This window comes from Nematolebias whitei, chromosome 8 (genome assembly GCF_014905685.2).
Source record: "Nematolebias whitei isolate Nwh7 chromosome 8, NemWhi1, whole genome shotgun sequence".
In the NCBI taxonomy this organism is placed as follows: Eukaryota; Metazoa; Chordata; class Actinopteri; order Cyprinodontiformes; family Rivulidae; genus Nematolebias; species Nematolebias whitei.
Window position 1 is genome coordinate 6,135,805 of NC_056505.1, and position 16,452 is coordinate 6,152,256.

At 38.9% G+C, this 16,452-nt stretch overlaps 1 protein-coding gene across 1 annotated transcript in view; it reads right to left on the bottom strand.

Annotated features, from left to right (window-relative positions):
* The window catches only part of LOC119413801 (spermatid perinuclear RNA-binding protein), a 93,280-nt gene that overhangs the window by 53,577 nt on the left and 23,251 nt on the right, over nucleotides 1-16,452 (bottom strand). The gene's annotated exons all lie outside the window — the stretch shown is intronic.

Consider the following 16,452-nt stretch of genomic DNA (forward strand, 5'->3'; position numbering starts at 1 on the left):
AGTTTAACTCCATCACAGAACTCTCATCTTGAGCAAGCATGAAGGCGACAGTGGAAAGAAAAAACTTCCTCATGAGGAAGAAACCTTTAGCAGAACCAGGCTCAGGACAAGCGGACCATCTGCTTCGACCGGCTGGGTTTGAGAGGAACAGATACACAATGGCAGGTCAAGAATCACATGTTAAGATAGAAATAGTATCGAATGAAAACTTTTCAATTTTAACAACTCATTTAAGGAAATGGGGTAAATTTGTCCTCTAGTAGTCTAAGCTTAAGGCAGCATGACAAGCCAACCCTAACTATAGGGTTTACCAAAAAGGAAATGGTAAATGGTAAATGGACTGTACTTATATAGCGCCTTTCTATCTTATTTCAAGATATTCAAAGCTCTTTACAACAATCTGCGTCCTCATTTACCCATTCATACAGCTCTATACTAGATCTCTACAATGCTAATGGAACAAGTCATTCTAAAGAGACTAATCAGAGCTTTTAGATCACATTCATGCACTGATGGGACACACATCGGAGGCAATGAGGGGTTCAGTGTCTTGCCCAGGGACACTTCGGCATGTGACTGCTGGTGGATTCGAACTCCCAACTCTTGCATTGGAGGACGACTGCTCTAACCACTCAGCCACAGCCACCCCAAAAAGACTCAAGCCCAGTCTTCAAACTGGACAATGTGTCAGCGTCATGGGCAGAAACTGGAAATTGGTTCCACAAGAGAGGAGCTTGATAACTGGAAGATCTGCCTCCCATTCTGCTTTTGAAACTCTAGGGACCACGAGTAAACCTGCAGTCTGGGAGCGAAGTGCTCTGTTAGGAAAATATGGAACAATAAGATCTGTAATATAAGATGGAGCTAGGTTGTTGAGGGCTTTGTAGGTTAGAGGTACAATTTTGAATTAAATTCTGGATTTGATAGGGAGCCAGTGGAGAGAAGCTAAAACTGGAGATATGATCTCTCCCATTAACTCCAGTTAAGACTCTGGCAGCAGCATTTTGGATCAACTGAAGATGTTTTAAAGACGTATTTGGACACCAAGATAACAAACCATTGCAATAGTCCAGTCTAGACGTGACAAATGCATGAACCAGTATTTCTGCATCATTTTTAGATAAGACACCAGATAACGGCCATTTTACTCATTTTGTTTAATGATGCATTTTCTTTTCTTTATTTTTACACAAGATAAAGTTAATTTGGCTAGATATTTGTTAAATAGAACGTTATAAAGCTGTTTGACATCAGATTGGTAAACTTGAAATAAATTCAGGTTTTTTTTAATATATCACCAGTTCACACACAAGACGCCTCAGGGCATTAAACAAAGAAATAAAACGGAAATTTCACAATAATTGTTAATTTTATATTTTGTGTTGGCTAAGGTTCATTAGCTGTGGCAGACATCTTGAACTGGGCTGACTCAATAAGGTCATCAGTAATAGATGTACATCTAAAGATTACTTTATAAGGATTTAATGAAAATCTGTCCTGTGGTTCATATAATATTTTGCTAACAGAGTGGACTCCAACAGGTAATGCTAAAATTTTAAGCTAAAATAATGCGTAAATGTTTAGTTCTCAAAGTATAGTTGGGAATGATTCTCAGCCACTTCAAAATAAAAGTTTAGATTAATATAAAGAAAAGTGACTGTTACACCATTTTTAAATGTTAAAATATAAGTTTTTGTGACAGTGTTTTAATAGGAACAGGTTTTATTTCTGTTGGGAATGCAACATAATCAAAGTTACTGCAGTCTTACTAACAAAGGAAACACTCCTGCCGCTCTGATGCGATCTGAACACCAACATCCACCAAACAACTTCATTATGTCTCAACAAAACTGTCCTCTCTTCAGGTGTTCCACCTCCGTCTCCTGCAACCCCTTCCATCCTCATCCTTCCTTCTGTTTATTGGGATGTTTTCACCGCTGGAAACTTTTAAGTGCAGCCTTTCATGTTCACACGGATCTTCAAATAAAGCCCCACACAATCCTGTGAGCCTGCAGCCAGCGAGAAAGGAAGTTAAAACTGCCCCGTTTTCACACACAAAGCTTTTGTAGGATTTGATCTGAGAACAAAAAGACGATGACGACGTCTTAAACCACGAGCTGGGAAGGATACATGCTCACACCTTGGAGGGTGGGCTTAAAAGCTAATGTAAAAAGCTAAACATAATATTAAATTAAAATGTTGCATTGCAGATAATTCCCATAAATTGGACGTGCACCGTTAGAAATCACCTGATTTTATTGCAGTGTTATGCCGTCCTGCCTTCAACACTAAAGCTCAGCATGATGACATGTGGAAATATGAACTTCCTCCTTTGTGAAAGTTAACAGCAGAGAGTTGATTTAATTGTGTGAGGATGAATAAATTAGATCCTAATGCTGCAGAGCAGGATGTCACTCCTGCAGACACTCTGCTGTTTGGTGTAGGAGGGGTATGGATGCGCACAAATCGACTATTTTCTTTACAAAATATCTGTTTTTTTCTTTGCCAGACAGACGAGCCTAATGTTTGAGTGCTGAAACAGAATTAGGTGACAAAGCAGCAGCTAATCAGTCGTTTAATCCCTTCAATTTGATGATAGTCCATTAATTAAATGGAGAATTTAAAGTTTTAATTGGCCTTCTGGCTTCCAAACTAAACGCAACAGACTTTTTTCTTGCAGCCGACAAAAGCGAGTAGTTTACACTAACACAGGAGTGTTTTACTTTAATCGGCATTTACCTTTTTTTTTAACAGAAAAGCAAAAAATAAAATAAAATCCTTAGTTGTACCAATACCCCCAAAATTATAATCTACTTTCTACAACCAGATGAATTCTCAAATGACTTAAAATGTCACAGGACACACAAAAATCAAGATCTGGTTTGATCAAAAACCTAATTTACAGTAAGTTCAGCTTGTAAATAATCTACGGTAGGTCAAAGTGTTATATTGGTTTGCTGAATCGGCACTCACACCAGTTCTTTTTTCCCCAGTTCTCCTCACAGGTTTTGTAATCTAACTACTTCTGCATACGTTTGGCTATTTTAGCTATCCTTATAAGATCCACTCATTCAGGAACTGCAGCTATAATTTTTGTTTTTAAGACTTTTATACTTTTCAAATTATGTACATTTATAAATATTTTCCCCACAGAAAAAAACAAATATTTCTTCCTTAAAATCTCTTCTGCTTTGGCATACAGGCTCTTATTTTTTTCTTATGGGAGCTTTTAGCTACTATTATGCTACTTTGCCGCTTTAGCTGGTGTTCTGCCACAACAGTATGACATCACACGTGCCGTTGAGTTTAGATTTGTGAAAATTTACAAATTTGCACTGTTCGAGTGTTGTCATTGTGTTAGAGAATAAATGTCATGAATACATTTGACATTGAACATAATCCAAGTTGAAGTGTTACATCATTTTCAGTCCCCTTTTCAGCATCTGCATTTGGTAGCAGGCCAAACTGACAAAGACCATGCAGAATAATGTATTTTAATCCCACAGCAGAGAAAGCTATGCAGTCTCTGTAAGTGGGTCTAGGGAAAAAAATATCAGTGTTGGTACCGGTTATCAGCCAAATAAGTTTTAACATATCGGCATATCAGATATTGGCCAAAAAATCTAATATTGTGCATCCCTATTAGAACCCAACAATTTCTCTAGTTTTCGTAATAATCCACTACAATATGACCATTAGAATTCCTACAGCTGCAGACCTGAAATAAATGTTTTTCATAAATGCTCACTCTGAAGCACAAGAACACCTCTTTTTTCATTTGTCACATTAGCTCTTGTTTTTAGGGGCAAATTGTGGGTTTATTTGTTGAAAAATGAGTGTGCAGATTGTAACACACACGCCATCTTGTACAAATAATTCCAACAGGTATACGTGTTGAGCTTATAATCTCTGCATCAGATGCCCATTCTCTGCAGTTTTTTCCTGCCTCGCAGGGAATCTGTGTGGGCGCTCACATCAGAACAATGAGCGGATCATAATGCATTTGAGAACAGGAACTGTAACCCTGAACGTTAGGACTCCTCGTCGTGCAGCAGAGAACCAATTTCACCGGCTGCATAAACTCTCTGATCTCTCCTCAAAGCCGGAGAAGTTCACCTCCACCGCAGGACCAAGAAACTCCAGTGCAAGTGTTACACAAGTGAGCCACGTCGCAGGAAAAGTTTGCTTCTAGCTGTTAATGTCATGCATACTGTTGATTTTCAGGTTAGACTATGAAGGGAGAAAAGAAAAGTGTTGCAAATGTTGTGCCTTAACAACAACAAAAAAAAGACTAAATAAAAATAATAAAAAATCAGTGGTAGAAGTCACGTCACCCGGTCAACAGAAAGAGGGTAAAACAGTTGAGGATGAAAGGTCTATATCTGCGATATCAAGGCAAGTGTTGATGTGATGTGTAAAAAAATTCCCCAAATGAATAAGTTCATTAACGCTCGCGTCGCTTTTACTAAATTCAGGGACCGATGACACCTTTTGAGAAGAAGCTGTGACTGAATCACAGGCTGGGAGCTGCAGATTGAACTGTTAAGCCCATGAGAAGCAAACTCAAATCAAGGTTGTTGTAGAAGTTATAATTAGTAACTGAGGAGTCCGACGTCCCCCGAGGACAAATTTAAAATCTTTGTAATTAGTGACTTGTGATTAGCAGAACTACCCTGAAAGAACACTGCCACTGCGCCATTAAACGACTATCCAACAAAACTACGAAATATGAACATTTTAAGAGGAAAAATTACATTTATCTTTTTGATCATTATTTTTTTTAATAGTCAACCTGTCTTAACTCTTCATCGTGAATTCATCTTTCTTTCACAGCAGACATCTTGGCGTGTCACAGTAGGAAAAGCTGCAGGTGTATAATTGATGGCTTCAGTCTTCATTTTAGGAGAATTCTTCCAAGTCAGCTCAGTTTAATGGAACAGAGCCAGTATTAGATCTATCTGCACATCTCCTGTAGTAAGGAGTCAGAGCCTGCTGTGAAAAAGACCATTTACACGTTGGTATTAAGAGAGAAGACCCAGAAGAATCTATCATTCTGTCCGTCAGTCACGTTTCCTTAAAAAGAGCACATTTTAAAACATTTCTAAGCTGATTAATCAAACTGTTCATAGAAGAAAATAAAGTAAAAGTAACCAGAGATTTGTCTAAAGCCAGCTTGACTTAACAATTGCGCATCTAAAGAAAGAAAACTTGAACGTTCTGAATTTAATAAAAACTGCAGGCAAAAATATATTTAAACACTGAGTTACAAATGGTTCAAACCAATTAACTGATTATCAGATTAAATTTAGATTAATGTTAATATTTTCTAACATTTTAAACCAATGCTGCACTGTTTTAGTTTAGTTTAAGTATGTATTTATGCTCAGAGTTGTTGAGTAAAGTATGTTGGCGTTAGACATGAGTTGAAACCCGTTGAAACGGTAATGACCTTCAAGAAGTTGTGCAAAAGCTGTGTGCATTTCAATGTCATGCGTCATCTTGATGGCACTCTCCACCCCAATATTTTTGAGAATATTGTTCTTTTCTTTCATGTTTGGTTGAGATGGTGTAGGGGCAGAGCAGACGACTCGGGACTCGAAGGTCCTGGGTTCGATCCCCGGTCATTGCACATCTCGTGGTCTCTCTGAGAAGGACACCCAATCCCGAAAGGCACTTAGATAGCTGCCCACTGCTCCACCTGGGTGTATCCCAGGTGTGATGGGTTAAATGCAGAGACAGTTGCGTCTTTGTATGGGAACATACAATGACGACACATAGCACTTTATTTATGTTTAACAACAGATTCACTTTTACATTTCCAGCTACAAGTCTCCTCTGAGAGTCAACCCTTATCCGGTTCTGCAATATTTGTTTACAGACTACAGCCAGCTTAATGTAGATCAATCACATGTTTCGGTGTTGATCGCCAAGATTCATTCCCAACGGAAACTCTGAGCACAAGAACGCATGAAATTTCTCTCATTTCTCTTTGGCATGCATGAATGTTTAAATTCAAGTGAAAGGCCATATTATGAATGACACGTACAAATGTACTGAAAATGTATTTTCTGTACCAGCAAGTTTATTTATTTGACTTTTATTTTACCAGGTGAAATGTTTGAGACAAGACCTGTTTACAAACAACTGTTTACAAACTGTTTTTGCAAAAGCGAGTTATATAAACCTGCATAAAATATTCTGTCTGTCCTTTATATGTTCTGTCTGGAACAGGTCCCTCTTGTAAATGAGTCCCTGTGGCTCAGCGGCTAGCCTGTATAAATAAAGATTGAACGAACAAAAAAAAAAAAATCACCCAAGTTTCCCTTCTCCTTTCTTTCAATAAAAAGGGCATGATTTACAATCGATTTGTTGATCCCATTTTTCAGCAGAGGTACAGACCTTAGGGACAGAGTGAGAAGCCCTGTGTGTCGAGTCCCTGATGGGTCAACTCGGCAATAAACTCACCAATAAAAGGCGTATAGATAACTTATAGTTTCATCATTTCAGTTCCAAAGAGCCCACACACACACCACAGAGTGAAGAGGCAAACAGAGAAGCTGCCAACATCCAGCCTTTGAATGTGAGGACGTAAAAAGACTTTCCACAGACCGGGATGAGGGAAGTTATGTAAAGGTCATGGATGTTTTTACTTACTAATGTTAAATTAATATAGAACCATGTACGTGAAGTCAAGAGTTTGTCTACTCAGAGAGGAGTCTGATAACTGATAAACTCAGACTTTCCACAGACCATGATTAGGGAAGTTATGTAAAGGTCATGGATGTTTTCACTTACTAATGTTAAATTAATATAGAACCATGTACGTGAAGTCAAGAGTTTGTCTACTCAGAGAGGAGTCTGATAACTGATAAACTCAGACTTTCCACAGACCATGATGAGGGAAGTTATGTAAAGGTCATGGATGTTTTCACTTACTAATGTTAAATTAATATAGAACCATGTACGTGAAGTCAAGAGAGTTTGTCTACTCAGAGGAGTCTGATAACTGATAAACTCTGACGCCTTCAATAACTATGAGCTGTGAAGCAGAGGTCATGTCTTGACCTCGTCTCTGTTGATAACGGGTATTTAAGCCTTTACCAACTCGTTGTCCGTGGCCAGACCTTGTGATCAGGGCTTCGTAGAACATCTTGTATGTCTGTTTTCAATGCTGCACTGTTTGCAAGGATTAAACTTGGGTTGAAAAGATCTTCTTGCATTCTTGGGTGGCTTATTTGATTAACAAGTTGATGATAGATTAATTAACAGACAGACCAGTCGACATAAGTTTTACTAACAGAACCAACTAGCTGCACGACATCTCCTTATAGGGATGAACACTTAGTGATAGTTAAGTGATAAATATAAAATCTACGGTTGGGTAATGCTCCCACAAAGGGCTCAGGAAGCACTGAAGCTTGTTATAAAAACAGCAGGTTGAGTGTTTTTGCTTATTTCAGCTGAGGACTAGATCTTCATTAATGCATTAAAGGATGAGCTCTGTGGTAAGGGCCGGAAAACATCCAAGCAAGCACAAACGCTCTCCTCCCCGTGTGATACTAAAACGGTACAAGGTCAAAATGTGTGTTTGTGTGTGGGGGAATTGTTAGAATTAAAGTGTTGTGGCCAATTCACGTTATTCTATTCTATAATCGACACAGCTTATAATTCAATTGGAAATGGGTGAACACTACCCAAGAACCGATCAAGAAATCGTTCAAGTATCTTTAATGTCATATGCATCACGTGGTACATGAGGTGGAACAAAACTGTGTACTCAGGGTCCCAGTTACACACCAAAATAGCAAAAATATAAAGTAAAAGAGAAACGGTATATAAGGTTTTAGGATATACACTAAGATATACGCTAAACGAATACTAAACAATACGCTAAAAGATCTAATATACGCTAAACACTAATGATGTAAAATAATACAGTGCATTAAACAGCAGCCTGAACATGAGTCTGTGGTGAGTAGAAGGGTATGAATGAATACAGCAGTCCAGCGTTTCCCCTACCATTATACAAGTGGGGTGCTCCACCCTGTCAACAGAACCGAGCGCCCCGTCTACCGATCCGCAACCCCACCCCACTTGTCAGCACTGATGTGATGCTAAGCTAGCGGCTCACAATACAGATGTGCTAGCTAAAAAGTTAAAGGCAGCCTCTTCTCTCATGCTGAACCCTCACGCTGAACCCCGACCCCACTTAAAAATGGTTTGTACAAACAGCTTATGGCTCAGATGTGTCTCTGTCTTCCACCCCACTCGAAAACTGTAAAACTGTCGATACGAACAGCGTGCGGCTCAGATGTGTCTCCATCTCCATGATCGAGTGTAGTACCTTTTTTGACTGTATAAGACTGTTCGAACCGAAGGATGGCAAGCGAAGGAGCGAGCAGCGTGTCTCTAAGAAAAATGTGAGGGAGGCCTCTTGACGTGACATGGGCTGTCTTTTCGGTTCTAAAATGGTGGACGCTTGGTGTGGTTTGAGCTCTTTAGCATAGCATTTTTCACACATAGCTTTTAATAAAAAATAAAAAAAATCAGTAAACAAGTTCTCAGCTTCTTTTTGCAGAGAAAATTTTTTTACACAAAGGCACAGGTTTCAACTGTGAATTTTGGAGCTTCGACAAGACAGAAGTTTTTTTCCCCGAGGTTGGCCTTTTAGCTTAGCTCGTAGCTTAACTTCTCAGCTTAGTTGCTTTTAACGATCCAAAAATGCGATTTTGGATCGTTAAAATGTTTTTTTTTTTTAGAAGAGCACCGGAGTTGAGCCTTTTGTTGTCCAGTGTCTTCAGTAGAGAGAGAGAGACAAAAAAACGATAAAGACAATAAATGAAAATGAGGTCGATAATTTTCATTTATCATGCGATTAATTAATTTACTGTTTATCGCGGCAGGCCTACACATGCCACCAACTAATAATGTCTTCTCAAGAGCCCAGTCTGATGCATGAGACGGAAACTGGATCTTTCTCAAACAAAATCCTGAAAAGTTCTTTCTGGTAATCTGTTACTCGGATTTAGAAGAAAGTAAAATCACTTGAGACTCTGGCATTTTGTGTGGTTTAAAAAATATATAAACTACAAAGAAGATCAGATCTTAGGGGGATGCTTACGATCTTTATCTTTATGCAGTTTTTCATCATGGCAGTCTTTATTTCTACTGAACTTCCACTTTTAATCGTGCTGCGTTCACTGTAGTTCAGGAGTCCAAACACCTGCTTTGCTAATAACAGTAAATTCTCATCAGTACGTGTATTGTATACATAAATTTAAAAAGAAAGGCTGATGAAGCCAGCACTTTGCTTTAATTCCCAACTACTGGCATGCTCCAACGGTATTTTCAAGCCAAATGCTGAACGTTTGAATTCCCTGTGCGCTCTTTAATCCACCGCCAGTAGATTTACAGAAAACAATTAAAAAGTTAGTTTTTGGCTCGTTTAAACTACATTTCTTACAATTACCCAGAAAAAGTAAACTGAAACACAGAGATCGAGGCTTATGAAGCAGACCAACAGACGAGTTACATGGCGAATAATTCACTGTCTGCCCAGACTGGACCAGTTCAACACCCAGCTCTCTACATGATCGCTTCTGAACCCATCAGAGTTTGTACGTTGAACTGATAATAGAGACATTTTATCTGAGACGCAAGAATAAAGTGCTATTAAAGTTGCAGCAAGTTGTTGAAAGCTGCTAAACATTTTACAGCCATCATCATCTTCACCAACCATAAAAGCTTCAGTTAAGACTGTTTTCATCTATGGGTTGAATTTTAGTTGTTGCACCTGTACAAAAAAACAAACAAAAAACAAAATCAGCACAACTTAAGTCTGAATTTTATTTATTCAAGAAAAAAAATGCTGCAGTAGTTATTGAAATATTGACTTTTTTTATTTTAAATATCGCATTCCTAGCCGTGACGGTACATTTCCTTTGAAAAAGTACATCTTTTAAGTTTTTAGGCAATTTTCTTCCATTAATAATGCTTCACCCCACCACAAGCATCCTAAATAGATTTTGCTTATAAAACTAATATATGCACATTGTTTCACATAAAAGTGCCTTATCATCTGTTTTTCCCAGGATTGGTACCTTCTCTTTTTAATCTTAGACTCAGGATGAATTTGTGGTACCTTTTTATCCTTTGACGTGCACTTTGGGAGCTCCTGATTGATGAATTGTCAGAAATCAATAAACTTTTATTGTACAGTCTTGCAGCTTGAGCAGTTTTACTGTCCCACAGCCCTCATGGCTCGTATATCACAAAAAAAGTTATTGTTTTGTAAAGTTTTATAACGGCTGTACTATACAACTAAAGATTACCAGATAATAGACACAATATTTAGTATTTACATTTTTATAAATTTTTCAAAAAGGCTGATGACTTTTTCTTTTAGTTTTTATTTTCTTTTAATGGCAGCCTTTGTTAATTTAATAAATATAGTGAAACCAAAACTTTGCAGATTCCGATCACAATAAAAAGCTAAAGAAAAAAACCCAAATTATATTAATTTAGGAGCCATATTTTCTGTTTACACGAGTTTTAAATGGTTCATTAAGAAATTAAGAAACGTAAAGAGAAGCTAGAATGATGTGCATAGCAGGTGAACGGGTCCTGGAGCGATTTTACACACATCCAAACATTTCCTGAGGAAATAGTCCTTTTTATGGACAATGACAATTTTAAAAATGTTTTGGGGAAACAAATATTTATGTCCAAGATGATCAATGATGCTTAAACCTTCTCAAAAATGAATAACAGGCTGATGGACTTTTGTGTCCAACAAAAAGGGCTTCTGAGATCTAGACATGATGTGGAATCTGCACACTTTTTAAAATATTTTAGAAAATGTTTTGGATTGTCAATGAACTAGACTTTACATACAAGCAGGCGAATCAGCTGTAAATGTTTGTTAGATGTTATTACCTTGAAACATGAATAAATACAAACATGTCACTGTGACTGTCACAAACTAAGGGCAGTGATTTTTATTAATACTCAGTCCAGTTAAAATGAGGAAATTTGAAAAACTAACGCGACCATAATTGATTTTTTTGTTTGTTTTTAAACAAACCCTAGGACTGATAATTTAATTTGATAAAATAAAGGGAAACAAGTTAACGCATTCCAGCATTTGTTTCTGCTATCGTAGTTTATTTTGAAAGGACTAAACAGTGGAGGCTATGGTCATGGGTGAGCTCAGCTTTACTGCCTGAATACAGTTTAACATTCCCCGACTTGTTGATTCAGTAGATCTGTTAAAAAGTTTTCTAGTTAGCAGAATTGGCAGCAGCATGTCTTTATACAAGAAGCTTCCGTTGCATTAGTGGGGGGTTTTCTGCAGAACCTTAAGTGAGTAAACTTTAACATAAACTTTACTTTGCCACAAGTTCCAACCATATGGACAGTGGACACAATCATTTTCTAAACAAACCACATGAACCAGCAATGGTCCTAAATCATAAAACGGCAGCTGAAATTAACAAGTTAATTCCTCTGCTTTTAAAAAGTTTCTCGACTTTTCTGCTACATTAATTAATCCTGCAAACGTAAAGGACACAATAAGTATGTGTTGTGAAAAGTAGGAGTTGCTGTGATTTGTAGTAGTGTCTGGTGTGTGTGTGTGGGGGGGGGGGGGGGGACCAGGCAAACAGCAAGAGGCGGAGTCACATCTTCAAAGAAATCAAATCATACAATTACTGACGACTTTAAAGAGCATTTTTGCTTAAAATGCACGAACATGTCACAACAAAAGTAACACATACAGCACGTTATACCCCCATCAAACTATTATACAGCAAGCTATAACAATAGCCCAGACAAGCAGACCATGTATTAACATGTGACCTTGTGGGGTGATGATAGACAAGAAGCTCCTTTAAATTATCTTGAGCAGATCAGAAGTTATGGGGCAGGACAAGATAAAGTTTATGGACATTTGGACCGCTGTATGGACGAGACTACACCATTATACGTCAGTCTTCGATGGGCGTTAGGGCTGGGCCACATCATATCGTTCACGATAATACCGGTAAAAAAAAGCTTGCCCGGGCAAAAAAATGATATATGCTAATTTCATGACGTAATATGTCAGGGCGCCCTGCCCCGTTAACAGAACCGAGCGCGCCGAACGACCACAACGAATTGCGCACACCCCCTCCACCTGTCAGTACTGGGGTGACGCTAATTAGCTGCGCACAATACTAGCTAGCTAAAATGCCAAAACTCAGCATGTAGTCGGTCTTGCAGGACGGACACAGGCGGATGACATTGGTGCTGGACATTGTGTTGTTGAAGCTCAGTGCCATTAGCTTGCTGAAGAAAAATGGGAGCCGATTACCCGCTCTTAACGTAATTTATACGGACCGGGTGGGGCCCACATAACAGGTGGGCGTGGACTCAATTTTTCAGTGCGATGCTTTGCATGACGGGATAAACCCACCAGTGACAGCCTTAAAGGTCAAAGCCTATATGAAATACAACTCATGGTATCTAGTTCCTGAACTGCCAGATCCAGTTGACTGTTAGTCTTTCTTACCTTCCTTATCATGTAATACAAAAGGTCGGTAAGAGCTGATGTAGGACTTATTCTATTATTCGTGAACGTGATTACTAAATAGCTACTATCCAGCAAGTTTGGAGAAATGAAGTCATGAATCTCTGGTGTTGAATTTAAAACATGGTCACTTTCTGCAGCTGAACCAGAAAACATCTAAAAACACTCTATTTAACTGAAAGGTTTCTTATGGAAGAATTTGTACTCCTTAGTGTAACGTCCTAAAGTAGAGATGTAACCGTTGTGTTGCAACTCAAAGCAGAACTTAAATCTAAAATAAACAGAGCAGTGAGTGCAGCAGTTTTATTCAGACCTGCTTTATTATTCGTCTGCAGAGGAAAAAAGCTTGCCTTGCATTTCTATTGCTTGCTGTATCATTTTCTTCATTATAGTTCTTGTAAAGCACTTCCAGCTCTGCCTGTAAACCTTCAGAGGCTGCAGACTGAGTTTACTTTTGATGCATGTGAATGTGTTTGTGTGCATGAATAGAAGCCCCAAAAAATTACATGTACCATGTAAACTAAAAGAAAACATTTAAAGGACCACTGAACATGTACTGACAATAAGAGCAAAGTATAAGGTAAACTGCAAATCATGTAAAAAATAAAAAAAAAAAAGACCGAACAAATGCTGAACCTAAATCCCCATAAACATCAAACTTACTTTTTTAAAACATAAACAGTTTCTTAAAATAAAAACGCACAAAAGTTTACGATAAATCACAGCACCATCTAGCACTGCATTTTGTATTTTGTATTTAAATCCTGTAAAATGTCGGGATCACATTTTGCGATTTTCAGCCTTCGTGGATGAAATATTAATTAAACCTTTATTTAAACAGATAAATCACATTGAGCCTAGAGGACTCATTCACAAGTGAGATCTGTTTGGACAGACAATAAAAGTGATAAACTGGACACATGTAGGAATTGGAGGTAAAAAAAAATTCCAATCAGACTTTTTTTTTTCCTGCCTGAGAAGAAAAAACTTTGATATTAAAAAACACCTCGCACAAACAAGCACATAGTGACGTAGACATTTTGCAGAGGGGGACGACGAGAGCGGTCAGCATGATCATAGATGCTCTCGAGGTCACTGTAAGAGTTCTGATAAAAATGGGATAATTAGCCAGTGTCCTCCGGTGAGATCTGTAAACATTCTCGAGGGATGTCGAGGCATGGCCAAGAATAACAACTATGAGAATCCAAGAGTCCTGAAATGATGACAAAGTTTATTCAGCTGGTTTCATCTGGTTATCAGTTGGAAATTCCTCAGGGAGGGGGTGGTGGGCGTCAGATCACATGTTCTCCAGGCAAATTCAGATAAGGTGGCCTTCAAGGCCAGCCAGGGGAGCCAAATTCAGATAAAGACACAGTTGTTTTGGGGACAGGCAGAACTTAATGACATCTACCTTGAGTCTGTGTTGGTCCACTCGGTTCCGAAATGTCCAGAATGCATAGCCACACCGATGGAACGTGACTGAGTAAAATCCCAGAGATCTGATCCATTCAGCCCAAAGCATTTGAGTCTGGGTACTCGAGGCACGAACCAAGCCATCATAAAGGCAAGCAGCGTGATCGGGTCCAAATTTGCTGTTGACAACATCCTTGATTGTAGATAAAACCAGCAACCAGCCAAATCCAAAAAGCAGGAACCAGTTATCGTAAATCCAATTAAATATGCGTCCTTAAAATTCACAAATGGCAGCAGAGATAGACACAATCAAGTCTTCAAGTCGATGAGATATCCAGCTGCGTGCGTGCCAACAGGGCAAATTGGCTCACCTTAAGCCTGTCTTCTCTTCGAAGAAATGTTGTAAATTGAGTTGAGGGACCAACTGATCCAAACAAGTCCATAATTATGGTTCGGAAGAAATGCAAATAATACTTTGGCTGTGAACATCCAAGTATATAATAATCCAGGTAAAAAAATCCAACAAAGTTCAGTCAGATCCTCAGTACGGTTTCTTTTTTGTTGAAATGTTTCGTCCTTCATCCAAAGGACTTCATCAGTCCAAGGAGTCACAATAAACTCAGCCCCATAAGTGGCTTACTCACATAGTGGGCCAACCAGTTTTATGGTGATAAGATGGTTTCTGGAGTCCGCCCTCTCCCCAGTCGACTCCTCTCAGGCAGCCACAGCCAAGTTAGTTGTGAATTTAAATTGAGGACTGACATCTCTTTTCTAGCCATGGAAGTGCTCACAGCTGTCTCTTTTCCATCATCCTTCTCAAGTGTCTGACTATAATAAAATGATTGACAGCTATTTGATCATTTTGTGCTTGCACAGTGCAATACACACAACTCCATCACAAATTTTACATTCAAAGTGTAAGACAGTCACAAAATAAATACATAGAAGCTGCATTCAGCTGTGCCAACATTTTGGGACTCTGATGGGTGATAAAGTGTGTGTGTGTGTGGGGGGGTGGGTGGTTTGAAGAGACAGCGTACAGCTAAATATTTTTAAACCCGCATTTAAACACACCACCATGAATGAAAGCATTGTGCAGAAGGATCCAACTAAAATGAAACAACACATTACTTATCTACAGTTTGACTCACATCTGCCCCCACACTGTCAGTTTTGGGTCCAACTTTGAAACAGAAAAAAAAAAAAAAATCACTCATCATCTGATAATTCTTTCTAATGATGACTTGCTCCGTCACAGAGGGCCTTGTACGGTACAAATGAGGTTAGTCATTCGGTAATTGGTAACGAAGACATGCAGCATTTTAAATGAAAGACTTGCTATGTTTTTTTTAAAGCATTGAATTCAATTCAGTTAAATTAACTGCTTGGATTTCTTAATGAAAGAGCATCTTTATGTGAATGAAATACATTTTGTTGCATCGCATCCTTAGCTGCAGTTAACTGTTAACAGGTGACATAATTGAAATAAGTGAAATGAAACTAAACAGCAGGTTTGCAATACAGATTTTTATTTAACATTTTACAAGAGGACACGATGGAGCAGCGGTTAGAGCTGCCGCCCCTCAGCAAGAAGGCTGCAGGTTCAAAACTCTGCTGTGGTCTGTGTGGAGTTTGCAGGCTCTCCCCTCTCCTCTCAGAAGTAAAAATAGTCAGAGGTTCACCGGTCTGAATATCCCATAATTTACAATTCAATATCATTAACATATTCCAAGAATCTGTAAACCGCTGATGGTTGACATCTTTGAGCCCTCAGGGGCCACTGCATTAGAAACGGGCCTGGTTCTGTTCTGGACATTACTGCTTGGGCTCAGGAAAACTTTTTTAAAAATCGTGCCATTCACAAATGCTGCTTCAAGCTCTATCAGGCAAAGAAGAAGCCGTATGTGACCATCATCCAGAACCGCTGCCGTCTTCTCTGGACCAAAGCTCGTTTAAAATGGACTGAAGAAAAGTGGAAAACCGTTCTGTGGTCAGACGGATACAAATGTGAAATTCTTTTGAGAAACCATCAGCATCCTGACCTCTACTAAAGAGGAGCAGAACCATCCAGCCTATTGTCAGCACACAGTTCAAAAGCCTGCCTCTCTGATGGTATGCGGGTGCATTGGTGCCTCTAGCATGGGGAGCTTGCACATCTGGAAAGGCTCCATCAATGCAGAACAGGACACAGGTTTTAGAACCTGTGCTCCATCCAGCAAAGAAGAACCAGGACAGCTAGAATCATCCAGCAGACCAGAATGGGACAGCATCCCCTCCAAAACCTCCAGCAGCTGGTCTCCTCAGGTCCCTACAGATTGTTGTTAAAGGTGGAGGGGATGCTTAACATGGGAAACATGGACCTGGAACAACTTTATTAGATATGCTGCTGCCATTAAATTCAGAATTTGTTTACCGTGTTTCATTGCAAATAAAATGTACCAGTAGGTTAATGAGATTTGCAAGTGATTGCATTA